This window comes from Phaenicophaeus curvirostris, chromosome 4, assembly GCF_032191515.1.
Source record: "Phaenicophaeus curvirostris isolate KB17595 chromosome 4, BPBGC_Pcur_1.0, whole genome shotgun sequence".
Lineage (NCBI taxonomy): Eukaryota > Metazoa > Chordata > Aves > Cuculiformes > Cuculidae > Phaenicophaeus > Phaenicophaeus curvirostris.
The window spans coordinates 8,196,729-8,211,377 of NC_091395.1; positions in this window are offsets into that span (position 1 = coordinate 8,196,729).

The window sequence follows — 14,649 nt, forward strand, 5'->3', positions numbered from 1 at the left end:
GGCTGTGAAAACACTAAATCTGTCTTTTCATCTTGTTTATCCCAAAGAGAAAATTCAATATATATCTAACCTCTGCTCATTTCATTTTCTAATAAACAAGGAACTAATGCACTATAAGGAGGGAGGAAGGAGCTTGCAGTTTCAAATGCAATGAAGCCTGAAAAGTTTCATTTGGTGGAGATTGTTCCATGCAACTGTATGTGGCTGAATTTTCCAAACAGAAACAAACAGCCAGTGAAATGAGTTTGTATTCAGACACACTTGGCTCAGCAGGCAGTGTTTTAGCCCCACAGGCAAGCTCAGATTTGACATGGGTTAAAATAAAATAGTCCTTTGTGACCAGTCGTGTTAACTGAAATCTTACACTTGGAGGACTGGTTAAGAGCATCCAGATCCTATTCTTCCACAGTCACTGCAGCTGGAACAGAGCTGGTCTGTCAGTGCCCAGCTCCATCAATCCTAGTTGTCTGATCTGTCTGACTTTTGCAAAAAAAACAAAGTAAGGCAGCCCTGAGACGCAAAGACATAACATAACATAGAAAAACACATTCACGTTTCCAACTGTCCACACATTCTCAAGAAAGTTGCACCTATGTTATATTACTCAGCATGTGGTTTCAATTGTAACAACAATGCACATTTGTTCAACTGCATGCTGGCTGCTAACTACACTACTAGCAGTGTTTAAATACAGCATCGCCTGCAACTGCCTTTCAGGGTCAAGTGTCTGGCATGTGCCTGCAATGTTATGGTCGGTATAATCTTATAGATTACCCAAGCAGCATACCCAGACTCTTTGAAGTCATGAAAACATACTTATATACAGTACACATACACTGTGTATTTTTCATAATGTAGCAGGCCCAAGAAAGAGGGATTCTGGGGAAAAAAGCAAGCAAGGAAGAAAATAGTATCTAAATAGATTCTTCCATTCCCTTTGTTTTAAATTTACTAAATTAAATAAATAATGATTTTACAGTACTAACCTAAAACTGAATTTAAGTATTTTTCATTATTTTACAAATGACAGCTCATGAAATCTGTCTTGCCCTGCAGAATCACTAGTATTCATTTGCACTCACAGTGATTGTCACTGAGGATTTTTTTCAGAAATATTTGCTTTCACCAAGTTTTCCAATGAAATATTAACATTGATGACCTTGAGTTTTCTTCATCCTCATGAATTTAGGATATTGTCAACATTTTCACTAGTAGCTGTTGGATCACAGCATCACAGAATCATGGCATCATTAAGGTTGGAAAAGACCTCCAAGATCATCCAGTCCAATCATCAGCCCAACACCACCATGCTTACTAAGCCATGTCCGCAAGTGCCACATCTCCACACTTTTGGAACATGTCCAGGGATGGACACTTCACCACTGCCCTAGGCAGCCTCTGCCAGTGTTTCACAACTCATTCAGTAAAGAATTTTTTCTAATAGCCCATCTTCATAGTGGGGAGACAAAGCGTAGAAGTCAACAGACCTCACTAAAACAGTATGTCTAATGTATAATTACAGTGTAGAATTTCACAAGAGAAGAGGATTGCATCACAAGCCTGTTAAGTGACATTTCACTCATGTTTTCTAGGCAAGTTCTACTCCTATCTTATGCCATTATAGGCCCCTCCTAAGCTAGATAATGCTTTCTAATAAAGCTTCTCTGGACACTTCATTACAAACTTGCATTTAACTTACATATAATTTTTTGCAACTTGTGTTTTGAATGAAATCTCATTGTTATGCATTTGTCTTCAAAACTCTCTTGACCTCACATTTTGGAAAGCGGTGCCAACACTTAAACACTGGGATGACCAACATATGTGACATTATAATTAAAACCAGCACTGTAATGCTTGCTCAGAAAAGGACCAAACTAAAGCTCTGCTCTCTCCCTCAACAGTGACTTTTCCTAACATTTAAATGCTCAAAAGAGTAATCTTGAGAATGTTATAATCTTTATAGTGTAAAAATCATAATTTTACAGAGGAAGGGAAGAGAGGGTTATTTACAGAGTTAAACAGTATGAACAAGTAGATCAGGAAACTTTTTAACCCCTTCAGTCCTGAAAACAACCTCTGAATGCATCCTTCTCCAATTGAGGCATCACAAAAAGTCAGCATGGAAAAAGTTCCTAAAGTAATTAGAATTTCAATCAATGAAGCCGTTAAAAGTTTCATAGAAAGAAAGAAAAAAACCAAAACCCAAACCCATTTAAAGATTTTTATGCCCATCTCTACTGTAAAATATTCCATGCTGTTCTTCCTACCCCACGGGCTTTAGAACCTCATATGGCTGCCACAATGGAACTATGCTTTACAACCACATCCCTAGCTCTCCTGGTGCCAGTTAAGGAGCTGCACAGAGATGGTCAAACAAACGATGATCAAAGAGCTCTCTTTATTAAAAAAAACAAACAAAACCAAACGAAAAACCAAAAGAAAAACCAAAAAAACCAACCCATCCCCAAAAAAACCCCACAAAAAAACCCCACAAAAAAAACAAACACAAAAAAAAACCCACCCAAGGATTTTCTTAGTGCTAAATTTCTCTTAGTTTTACTCCATTGATCTTTTCCACCTCAACAAGACTTCCTGCAAGAACATTTTCTGAAAGCTTACAGATCTCCTGGAGGGCAGGAGGACCCAGATGAAAGTTCATTATTAACCCAACCATATGCGCTGGTTGGGATTACATATTACAGATAAACCCTCCAAGCACCGGACAAACAAGGCATGCATATGGTGGGCATTATTGTCATCTTCTCAGGTAACTGATAACAGGGCACCCAAACTGCTCTTCCACTGGGTGAAATGGCTGGTGGTGGGGTTAATAGGGTGAAAAAATAATGACTAATGATTATAGAAACCTCTTTCCTTTATTTCTATTGCTTTAACAGATGAAAAGAGTAGTCATATATTAACAGGTCTTGGCATGTCCAGCAACACTGTCATTAAGCCAAGCAGACTGTTTTAAATACCCCAGAGCTCTGTCTGTGGTTTGTTCTTTTTTCTTTCTAGATGGTCATTATGCACCACAACCAGGCACTGCTGCATCCAAGTTTAAACAGGAGCATTTCTCAAAGTCAGGCTTGTTTTTAACTATCCCCCCTCAAAAAAATGATTCTTTTCTTGGGCACACCAGCACCACTAACAAAAAATATTTTACATCCCTCGCAGCAAAAACAGACAAAAAGCAAAAAGGACAGTGTGATGTGGCAAAGAGCATTTACAGTGTCTCAAGGAAAGATGAGATTTAGGAGTTTCAAGGGAACGTTGCATCTCTTCCCCATACAGTTCTATTCCTGAACATTTGAAAAACTGATTTATCCCCTCCTACAGCCTCAATTCTAAATTGAGACTATACTTAGCTATATCCATCCCAATGTAAAGCCAAGACAACCTTAAAGAACAAGGAAACCTACTTTACAGCACATATTTGTCTCCAAATACGTAGAGCTTCTTACGCTTTTTCGCCTGTACAATACATTATCTGAGCATCTCCTAATAGAATTGGTCAATAAAGTTTGAACTGGGTTTCTTATTCAAGATGTTAAGCAATAGCTCTACATTTCATTGCGCAGGCAGTTTACAGAGGTTTGTGTGGGTTTGGGTTTTGTCTTTTCACTTCCTGAGTAGTAAATTAGGAGTGATCATTCTTGGCAAAGAGAAAGTGCATGAAAATTAAATCTGTCTGCTTCTAACAAAGTAAGGAATAAGAGAATGGACCTAACAGAATATTTCATTTGTTAAATACCAGCATTGATACCCTTCCAGTGTAACTCTAGCTCAGAGCAGTGGCTCAAAGCAAACCAGCTGCCTTCCTGTTACGAAGCCCCCGTGCCCTAGCTGGCCAGCCAGAGGATCCCTTTTCCTTGGTCAGGTGCCAGCTGACCAGTTGCAGCTTGCAGCATATGCTTGCAGTTTGCATGTGTCTCATGAACCGTTCAATTTTCCCCTCAGTGAAGAGCCAGACATCATAAATTTATTGATTCAAGACAAGTTACATTTCTCCAAATGACACATTTACTATGATTTAGATTTTAAACTGTAGTCCTGCTGTATATACAAATGGCACTGCAACAGCTCATTTAAAACCATACCTACATTGACAGCTCCTAAATAGAGTGTACATCTCCATCTTTTCCTCTAGATTTTTCTCATGTTTATCCTGTGTTGATAAAAAAGACTGTTTTCTGGCAGCACAGTACACAAGGTGTTTGATCAATAGCCTCAGCTGATGGTGCAGCATTCCTTATTTATGTTAGAGCAATGCCTGCCTTTCACAAGCAATAAAGACAAATTTTCTCACTTTTAGGGTATCTGCTATTGATTTCCAATTACATTTTTAAATGTTACTGCTACTATACAAATGACAGAGCATAGGATATAATCATAAAATAGTTTAGGTTGGCAAAGACCTTTGAGACGGAGTTCAATTGTATATAGAGCAGGTATGCAATTTGCCTGCTTGTGCCTCCATTTCCCTTTAACAAGCTAGGAATTGTGCTGCCTCGGAAGGGTTAGCAGAACAGCAATTTTGTGTCTACTGTCACCCTCGAGACACCATCCAACAATAGCCTTGCCTATCTTGGGCATGTGAGCCTCTAGTTTAGATCAAGCATTCCTGATGATTTAATCAACTGTCTAAGCTACCTCTGCTCTGAGAGTGGACCATAACTATCCCATAACAGCTGTGACATCCTGAGGCTTTCTTTCATTAGTATAATCTGAATTAGCCCAGAGATATAAGGTTAATGGACCTTTTGAGCACATGAAACATGGAAAAGTTGATTTTTTTCATTAATGACCATTTGGAGCATAGTTGATATTTCTGCTTGAAAAACAACAAGACAACTACTTCCTCATTCTCTGGAGAAAATACTAGAATTTCACAGACTTTTAAGCTTAAAGCCTACCTGATGAAATAGAAAATACAGTATTTGAGCATCATTGCTCTAAAAAGAGATTATGACAATTAATCTGTGAGAGCAAAAATATATTGAATTAAACTCATCACGGGGAGTAAAATTTCACTTAGGTCATAATCAGCTATTTCAAAGATAATTTTCAGTCTCTTTAAATACCAAATCAAGAATTCAACTTGAACAAAAGCTGAAACAACTCCACCAAGAGCTGAATCCAGAATGAACAACCTACATTATATAATACTATATATACTATATACTACTACAATAACACAGTACTCTTCTGTACTAAATATCATTCTATTGAAATACACATAGATTTCTCTTCTGTAATTAGAAAACATTCTTAATTCCATATTTCACTGTCGACAGGCATCCTTCTACAGTATCAGATGGCTGTTTAACTAGTAGAATTGTTTAAAACAGTGGGCTTTCTTCCTTTGTTGAAGATTATAAGAAAATAAAAACAATCCTCTCAGAACTGCTCCTCTCTTAATAACCAGGGAGAATATTTTGGGTTTATCAATCCACTTTTTAGAATTCCAAGTCTCATCCCTAAAAATTTTCTTATGTTTTTCATATAGTTCATAAAAAAATTTATTCATATTCAGAGATGAAATGTGTTTTATTTCAATCTACAAGTATAAACCACCCAACAAGCAATGCAATACTAATGTTTGCCATTAACTGCCATTCTAGTATGCTATTTTCACTAGTGTACTCAGTATATAGGGATTTTTTAACTGCTTTTAAGACTCATAGGGGGAGGAATGACCATGGCAATGCTCAAGTGCTAATTCTGCTTGCTGTCCATATCTCCAAAAAGTTTAAAATAGTCATAAAATACTTATTACTGCTCTGTTTCAGACAAATATCTAACATTTTGCACCATCTTACTATCACTAGGAATGGGAGATTTTGAGAAACTTTCTGTCAAATGGATTTCAAGAGATTTAAAACTTATTTGTTGCTTTAAAGTTTTCTAGGCACATAGCTGGGGGTTGACCTTTGACAGAGTTGCAGTTCCTAAATTTTGCATTTATGACATTTTCAGACACCCGCACACAACACTATCTCACATCTTTTCATGTTCACAGATACAAGTTCTAAAAATAGGCATATATCTATGACATATAAGAACACAGCAATGAGTCTCACTTTATGAAGTACTTTTTTTCCCTACCATATAAAATGTCCCTCAGACTTTTTGGACAAAACAGCAGAGTAGATTACTTGCTGCTCAAAAAGAACCAGTAGCACCCAGGCAGTCTTTAGTGCATTACACAATAACAAGAAAGAGAACAGCAGACTGGACATTGAAATATATAGAAAATATAGAGCTGATAAAACCACTACTAGCAAAACTTTTTTCCTCCCTTAGCAGAAGTTACGGGTGGTCTTTGCTAAAAGAAAAAAATAATATTAGGAAAATCTTGGCTACAGCTAACTTGCTGGCAAAAGCAAAACCAAATATCTGGCATCAGGTGTGAAAGTAGCAAGGCACCTCGACCTCACAGTCATTAGACTTTTGCAAGGTTTCCAACTCAAGTAAGATTTTGCAGCTCACACCTCCTTCATCAGCCCTCATCACACTGGCTGAAATTATCTTGGCAGTGGGGATAATTATTCATCAGTCACAATAAGCATTGCAGACGTATCCGAATTGAACACAGTGCATGGGCAGGATATCTTCAGCTTCTAGAACTCCCACCACGTCTGTTGAAATGTCTCCTGTGGGGGAGCTGGGAGTTGTGGCTGCAGCCAGCAAAGACCCAGTAACAAAAACACTTCTTTGTGTTTATCTTTAACTAGGATGCCCACTATAGCCACATGACCTACCACCAACCAGAATCGTGTTCTGGATAACTCAGTGAGGTGGACTAGCGCAAACCCTTCATTTAAATTCCTCATTTTAAGAAATAACCTAAATCACAGATTCCTAAGTAACGCTTCATCAGTTCACACCTACAAGATATAAGGTCAATCTCCAGCTCCCGTATCAGTAATAATTTATTTTCTTGCCCAGACAGGCATTTTCATTCTTCCTTGTATCAAATGTCGCATCAGCCAGCCATCTAGGTCACTGTCCATACAGATAGTGCATTGTTGAGAAACATTTACTTTGCCATATGTCATCATGATCCTGGGATGCAGTATCAAATGACAGGCTTTCGTCTGGATATAATTTATTCATTATATCACTATTTTATATTAAAGAAAATGCACCAGTGTGAAAGTATGAACGGAAAACACATTTTGGCTATTGAATAACCTGGAAATTATTAAAGTTAAAAGCTCCTGAGTCAGACAGAGCAGCATCATATTATTAGAATAATACGTTAACGTTTCAGTCATGCAACCTCTGTGGGTCTGTTGTAGCACCTGTGGAAATAAGTTTTACACTATTACAATGCTAACAAATACACTGGACCCAGTCAGTTTAATTGCTCAAATTATCCATATGACTGAATTTTATGAGCTAATAAAACACATCCTAATATAAATATCATAAATACTTTGTACAAAAGTCTACATTGAGTCTATTTTCAACAGCTTCTTCCTATTTTCTTTGTCTCCTCTGCTTTCCTGTTCTTCGGTTTGTATTCACTACAGCTGCTACTTGGAAGGGCCCTGATGCTGCTTGGGTTGGGATGGAAACTGTGAGAGCACATCATTTACTGTATAATGCAGTCTATCTTTAAAAAGAAAAGATACTGCAGAATAAATTTAACTCTTTCCAAGGAAACCATGTCAACAACTCCAGCTCTCCCTTTCAGCACAGAGGAAGGGGCACCATTTCTTGCTATCTCACTTTCCCAGGCCAGATCCCTATTCCCAAATGTCATCACACCTCAACTTCACCTACTGGCTCTTTGCTTTTACTGCCTTCTCCGAGTGTTTTGACATTGATAACAGAGTCTGGCAAATGATTTTCCTTACCCAACATTAACATCCCTGCCTTATATTCATAATTGTGTCATAAAACCAAAAGATGGTTAAGTTTTATGATGTCTGAAGATGGGCCTGAGTGGCAAAACCTGCACACAAAGTGAAAATATTCACAACTTGGGAGGTTTCAGGTTTCAAGCTCTACACAACTTTTTTCCCCTGTTCTAAATTATTACACATTCTTCTACTGTCTTGTGAGTAAAGACACGTGAGGATACTATGAAATTTTCATTTTTAGTTTCTGACCGCAGAAAAAAAATAGTGTAGCCTTTAGAGTTAGGAAGGTTAAGATGTGATAGTTTAAACACTTGGTTCAGGAATACAGAAAACAAATTAGAAATTATACTGGAAAACAAATTAGTCATTGCATTAATGAATTAATTGTTTGATTTTTCAATTTAAGCACAGTAATTTTGAAAGCTGATGATCCACATCAGTAAGGGATGAATGATTATCAAATGGATGTGTATGAATTGAAATCATACTGTATTCCTGAAGTTGAAAATTTTATTACAAACAAGTGAGTGAGTGGATCTAAATGATGAAAATAGATAAGTCATTCAGAATAAAATGCAAACACTGGCCTTATTAATTAGAGACTGAAAAAAAGGAATTATCCTCCTCACAATAAAATGTAACTTCCTTCACACTCAAAATCAAATCTACAACTATATTAATCTTTGTCTGCTAAAGTAGAAAAGTATGGCATATATGCAACATAAGAGACTGTCAAACAATTCAGTTTTATCAAAATATAAACATGCAGCTGGTTTATCCTTCTAATTCTCTGTATTTCAACAGTTCTACATTACCAAAATCATTCAGAAACAGCTCCCTCCTTACCGTAATGGTCTGAAATAGCCAAACTCACCAGCTCATCACTCTACAAAAACTTGGTCCAAAGCAAGATTTCAGTGTCCTGGAAGGCACTTTCATCTAAACTTTCTTGTGATGGTTCAGGACACCAAGACCTCCAGCTCTCCAACCTGCCCCTCTGCCAGGCATTAACCCATCCAGAGCAGGAAGAGCAAAAAGGAATCATTGCCCCACCTATATAAGTTCACAGCTGAAAAAATTAACTTCAAATGGCCAACACAGCTGATTGCAAACTGTTTTCACAATAGGTCTCACCTGGGTATGATGTAGAACTGGTGACTGTTCTTGCTCCGTGCAGGTGGCACCATTTAGTAGAGAAATTCAACAGACAGGTGGAGATGGCCCTATGCTAAAGCACTGCAACTAGACCTACTCTAGATCTCCTGTCTGGACACAAAAAAAAAAAAAAAAAAAAAAAATGCCATCTTTTTAATACTAACAACAAGGCAAAATAAAATAATGACTCAATAAGTAACCCAAAGTACTTTCGCCAGCTTTGCCCTAAAAAATTTAGTATAAGAAAAAGCAAGAAAACCATGAGAAAAAATACAGTGAATCAACATTTTTGGTTATGCAAGATGATCATTAATATAGGAAAAGCTGGCAAGCTTGGATTACAGGAAAAACATCTCCTGCTTAATAGCATGGTTCAAAAGCTTATGCATAAGTATACATATACACACATATAACTTTCTGGTTATACAGAAAAGTATAAGGTATTTTTCTACACTGCTAAGACTGCAACTAAGGCAGTAATTATAAGAAAGAGGATGTTCTTGTTCATTGGAAAAGGATGATGGAATTTTGCAGTAGTTGTCCTATTAATCTGCTTCCTAAATTCTATTTAGAGAATTCACTGTTGCTTTATCTTCTGTGAAGTCTAAATTCTCCTTAGAATTCTCTTTAATTTTCACAGAAAAAGAAGCAACAGCAAATGTCTTCTATGATAGAAATTTAAAAATTCTTTCACAACTATGATCTATATCACAATAATTCTAATGATTCATACTTCATGAATGAAAACTGATTTCTGAGCTTTTCCCCAGGGCTGGATGGGATGCTTAAGCAGTCTAAGTGCATTTTACCACCACTTAGCACTTTGAGGAGGCTGAGGCAATAATTGCTAGCACCCAGTAGCTTTGTATTCACATACAAATACAAAAACTATTTTGAAATTGATTGCACAGCACATGTAGAAAAAGCTCTGCAGCATCCACAAAAATTAATTCTTGAAAGTTTTGCACCTATTTACAGGCTGGAGATAGTGGTGCCATAATCTCAATATGATTCTATATTAAAAAAATTTACAGCAAGCAACTGAAACTTGAAATATCTTCCTGAAAAACTGAAACAATTACTTCCTAAACAAACAATGTGAAGAGGGTTGGAACTGACCTAATGCCAACAAGCAGGTGACTGCACTTTAGAAGCCAGACAACTTTGATCTCCTATAATATGGCTTTAAAATGAAAACTTCCTGTGCAAATCATACCTGTGGTGATGGCAACATTAGATCTCTTGAGTTCTGATTCATTTTCCATTCCATAAAATTGTCTTACGGCTCTTGCTTTGTTTACCTGATAGAAACCTGTAAGGAACAATGAATACCAAAGCACTTTAATGAATAATAATATTAGTAGTAATAATAATAATCATAATAATAACTACAACAAGAGTTGTGTATCTAGGTAAGGTGTATGAATTTGTATGTACAGATATGGATAGATACGAAGACACTACCTTTTAATTGTTTTTTTTAACTAATGAGGAAACCAGGCTGTCCATATAGCAGACTCAGGAATAATATTTACTGGAGAATGCTATAAAATGGACGTCATCCTACTTTGAAAAAACATTTCTCCCCCTGCCCCACTATACTGCCTGATTAATAATTACTTTCCTTTGAACATCTTAAGGACATAAGCAAATTCAGCCACTTCTGCAAGAGATCTAAATGTAAATACATTATCAATTTAATAGAAATTCCTTGCATCGGGCTCCAGTGTGGTGTTATTTTTCCTTCATTTCAAACATGTGTTAAAATAATCATGTAAAAAGATTCCCGTACTGTGTCTTCAAATCTTTCAGAGGATGATTCACCCTATTCATTTTCGCTAACACAGTGCTGCTTAACTTTAACTGAACATACCTTTTATATATTTAATGTGGATTCAGACCAATATGCAGAGTCTGAACGACTCTTTGCTAATAATGCCAACAGACTGTAACAGAATACACATGTAGGAAAGAAAGCATGGGTGAGAGGGAAGTGCTTGGCAGAAGGAAAGAAGCTTTTGGTGATTTGGTGGTATGTGAAAGAAACTGGGCAGCCTCCCATTGACTTACATCTTTCCATCTACCCCAATTCATCAGCATACGGGGCCCATACACTCCTCCCCTGAGTAAACCATTTGGAAAGCCAAAGGAAAAAAGCAGTAGCTCAGTCAGTACGATTCAGGGGTTGGGAAGCAGGAAATTGGCTTGCAAAAGCATGACTCCATCTAAAGAAAGGATGCATGTGTACTTAGAAGGGATCTGCCTCACCCATGAACAAATCCTCTCTCTCCATGCAGCAAGCAACCCCTAAGTACACCGTGAAGGTCCACAAAGTCTTTTGATGAGAGTAAATCCTTGCACAAGTAACATTCAGTCATTGCCAGTCTCACCTAAGGATTGATTTCCTGTCACTTTAGCATTTTTAAAAGGCTCACAGGCAACACAATTTGCAATGAAAATCATAGACCTTTGCGTCACTTTGGTGTTGCCATCCGTCATTTTCCTCCTCTGAAGCTGTTTCAAAGCTGTCAGCAGGCCTGTACAGTTACTGAAGCATACGGAGACAAAGTGGGTGCACAAGGAATAGCTGAGCTTTAATTTGAAACACAGATGCATCTGTGCGGAGGGCTATTTTAGTTTATCTAATCTACACTCATTCCACATTATATGGACACAGCAAATCCGTACTTCATGTAACTCGTCACACTCCAAGACTACATGCAAGACTCCCTCAGTGATTGAAGGAGATGCAGTGACAAGATTGGTGGAGGTATGGATGAGTTAGTCGTTCAGTGTATGAAAAGCACAACAAACCACCTTTTCCAGCTGCCAGTTCCTATTTTTATGGCCCTTTTAAACACATTAATTTCCTATTCCATGAAAATCATCCAGCTGATTTTCGATACAGCCTCATCCTAGTATCACTACAGCTCTAGCATGAAGATAATATTCCTTTGAAGAAAAAATAACTTTGAGGGGAAAAAAGAAACAAATAAACCTTTAGACTAGTAGCAAGCTGGGCAGTGACAGAATTGTTTCAGATCTCTGGATGACAAACCTCATTACTTACTGTGGTCCATAACCAGCCCAGAGCAGGTTTTGGCTGTGCAATATGAGGAACAGGGAATTGACAACAGGTCTTCATCTGGAGACTTTCTTGCCAGTAAGGCTCCATCTAACATTATGGACTAAAGATCAAATGCAAGGTATTACATAATCCTTTCTAAAAAGTTTTGCTTTTGTCTTTACATTTCTTTTTATCCTAATAGTGAGGCTTATGGCAACATGAAAGACTATAAAACAAAGACAAGATGTATTTGAGCAGTTATTTCCCAGGTCACATTGTAAGGAATCAAGGAGAAACTGGTTTATATCAGAAAGGCTGAAGTATTTCCCTTTATTTCTTAGGACATACAAACAACCCTGAACTGGAAAAAGAAAGAAAAAGGAGGACCTTTGCTTCTGCTAGATATTAAGTAAGAGACATCGCACATGGAAATGTCCCCAAATGCTCACGGATTTATTTTTTGCAGCTCTCCCATGTGTCCTCACACCTTTATTTGTCATCCAGATATTTATGTAACACTCTGGAATTCATCAGAGACCAGTCTGAAATATTGTCACAAGGCAGCCAAACTGCCTCAAGATGCCTCACTAGAATTCAAATGTACTCTCTGCACAGGAACTTCTTCTAGCAGGCTTTACAGATGGGACCAGACAAAGCTGCCAAAGAAAATGGAATTTAACAGCCAGAAGTATGTGAAATAACCCCCAGAATTGTGCACTTTATCTCTACTGGGGAAACATTTTCTTTTCCTTTCCTTCTTAATTCAATTTGCATTTATTTCCATTGTAGTTTGGAAAGTCATTTTGCACCAACGCATTATTATTTCTATCAAGATTTAGACAGACTTATTTTTACATCATTAAATCATGTAGCAATAGCACTAACTTGAATCCAGGGACTTAAGCAGCTTCTCTAAGTACAAGCAGCCAATGTCTCACCTCTTACAAAACACTCCAGCTTCTCTTGGTTTGTAGCTTTCTGTCATTGTTGTGATCACTGATAACACTTGCACCGTACAGACTATGCTGGTACCAATGGACTTGCAGTATGTTTTGCCTTCAAGGACTTGCGTGTACTGTTTTTCAAACAGGTTTTCTATGAGCACCCACAGGTAGAACACAATTGCCTGGATAGTAAGGGAAATCCAACACGATGGGAACAGGAACGCCACTGAAAATGAGAGGGCTTTTTTTAAGACTGAGAAGAAAACATGCAGAAATACTCCTATATTCCCCAGAATCTAATTATCTGTACAGGGCAAGTTTGGAGACAGCTATTTATAGCTGTGGTTACTGTTGTTGCTGCTATTAAACAATCACGTTTAGGAAGTGCCGAATATTATTCCATCTTCTCTTGTCTTCTTACTAAGCCTGCAGTTGGAAACACTACTGACCACCGCAAAGAAGAGAACAGCAATTTACCGACCCACTTCCTTTATCCTGTCCTGCCATATTATGTTCTTTCTGTTGTACAATGAGTCTACTGTATAGGCCAGTTTAACAAAGAACAAGCCTAGTCTTCCTCTTTACCTTCTCTAAATTTACATCAACATCTAAACCCTCCTGCTTTCACTTGTAATATTTTTATTCCCACCATCCTCACAAACAAGTCCACCAGGCATTCAGTTCTTACCTCCAATACAGCTTTAACTTTATTTCCCAACAGTAAATGAGAAGATTCATGGTGAGCTCTACTCTTCAGTTCAGTTGGGCACTGCTTCTGGGTATTCATTGTCATAGAATCATAGAATCACCAGGTTGGAAAAGACCCACCGGATCACTGAGTCCAACCATTCCTATCAAATACTAAACCATGCCCGTGAGCACCTCGTCCACCAGTCCCTTAAACCCCTCCAGGGAAAGTGACTCAACCACCTCCCTGGGCAGCCTGTTCCAGTGCTCAATGACCCTTGCTGTGAAAGGGTCTGAAACTAGATGAAATGAACAGAGATAAGCCCCTCAGCGTAGCTTAGAAAAGAAAAAATTATTAGAATGACTAAAAATTCACCACACATATACTGTTCTCTAATTATAGTCCTTGTAGTCATGCCCAGATGACTAATAATTCCAAACAAGACTGTCAAAAGTACCCAAATATTTAATACGGTTGTCTTCTTCTGTTACTGGTGAGGCCTCTTACCTGGAGCGGTAAATGCTTTTATGCCTTTACAGACTGGGGCTTTAGTGTTTTGCTAATAACACAAGCAAGCTAGGAATTAAAGCCCCACTCTATTTCAGTGAGGTTGTACTAACTGGCTAAAGGACTTCATTAAATCATTCAGTACTTCAGACAACCATCCATGCTTGTTAGTGGCACTTTGAAACATGGTCCTTGATGAGCTTCCAGTGCCCATGACAGAGAAGTCAAGCACTGGCTCACTGATGCACTGTCCTGGCTCACAACCACTCATCAGCTCTCAGAAACATAACCAAAATTTACAATGGAAACCACTGCATAAGCCAGACAGCCAAAAATCTCTGTTAGCATTAAAAAAAGCCCCCAGAATGGCTATCCCTGGCTCCTGAAAATTAACCACAGCTGTTGCTAACAACT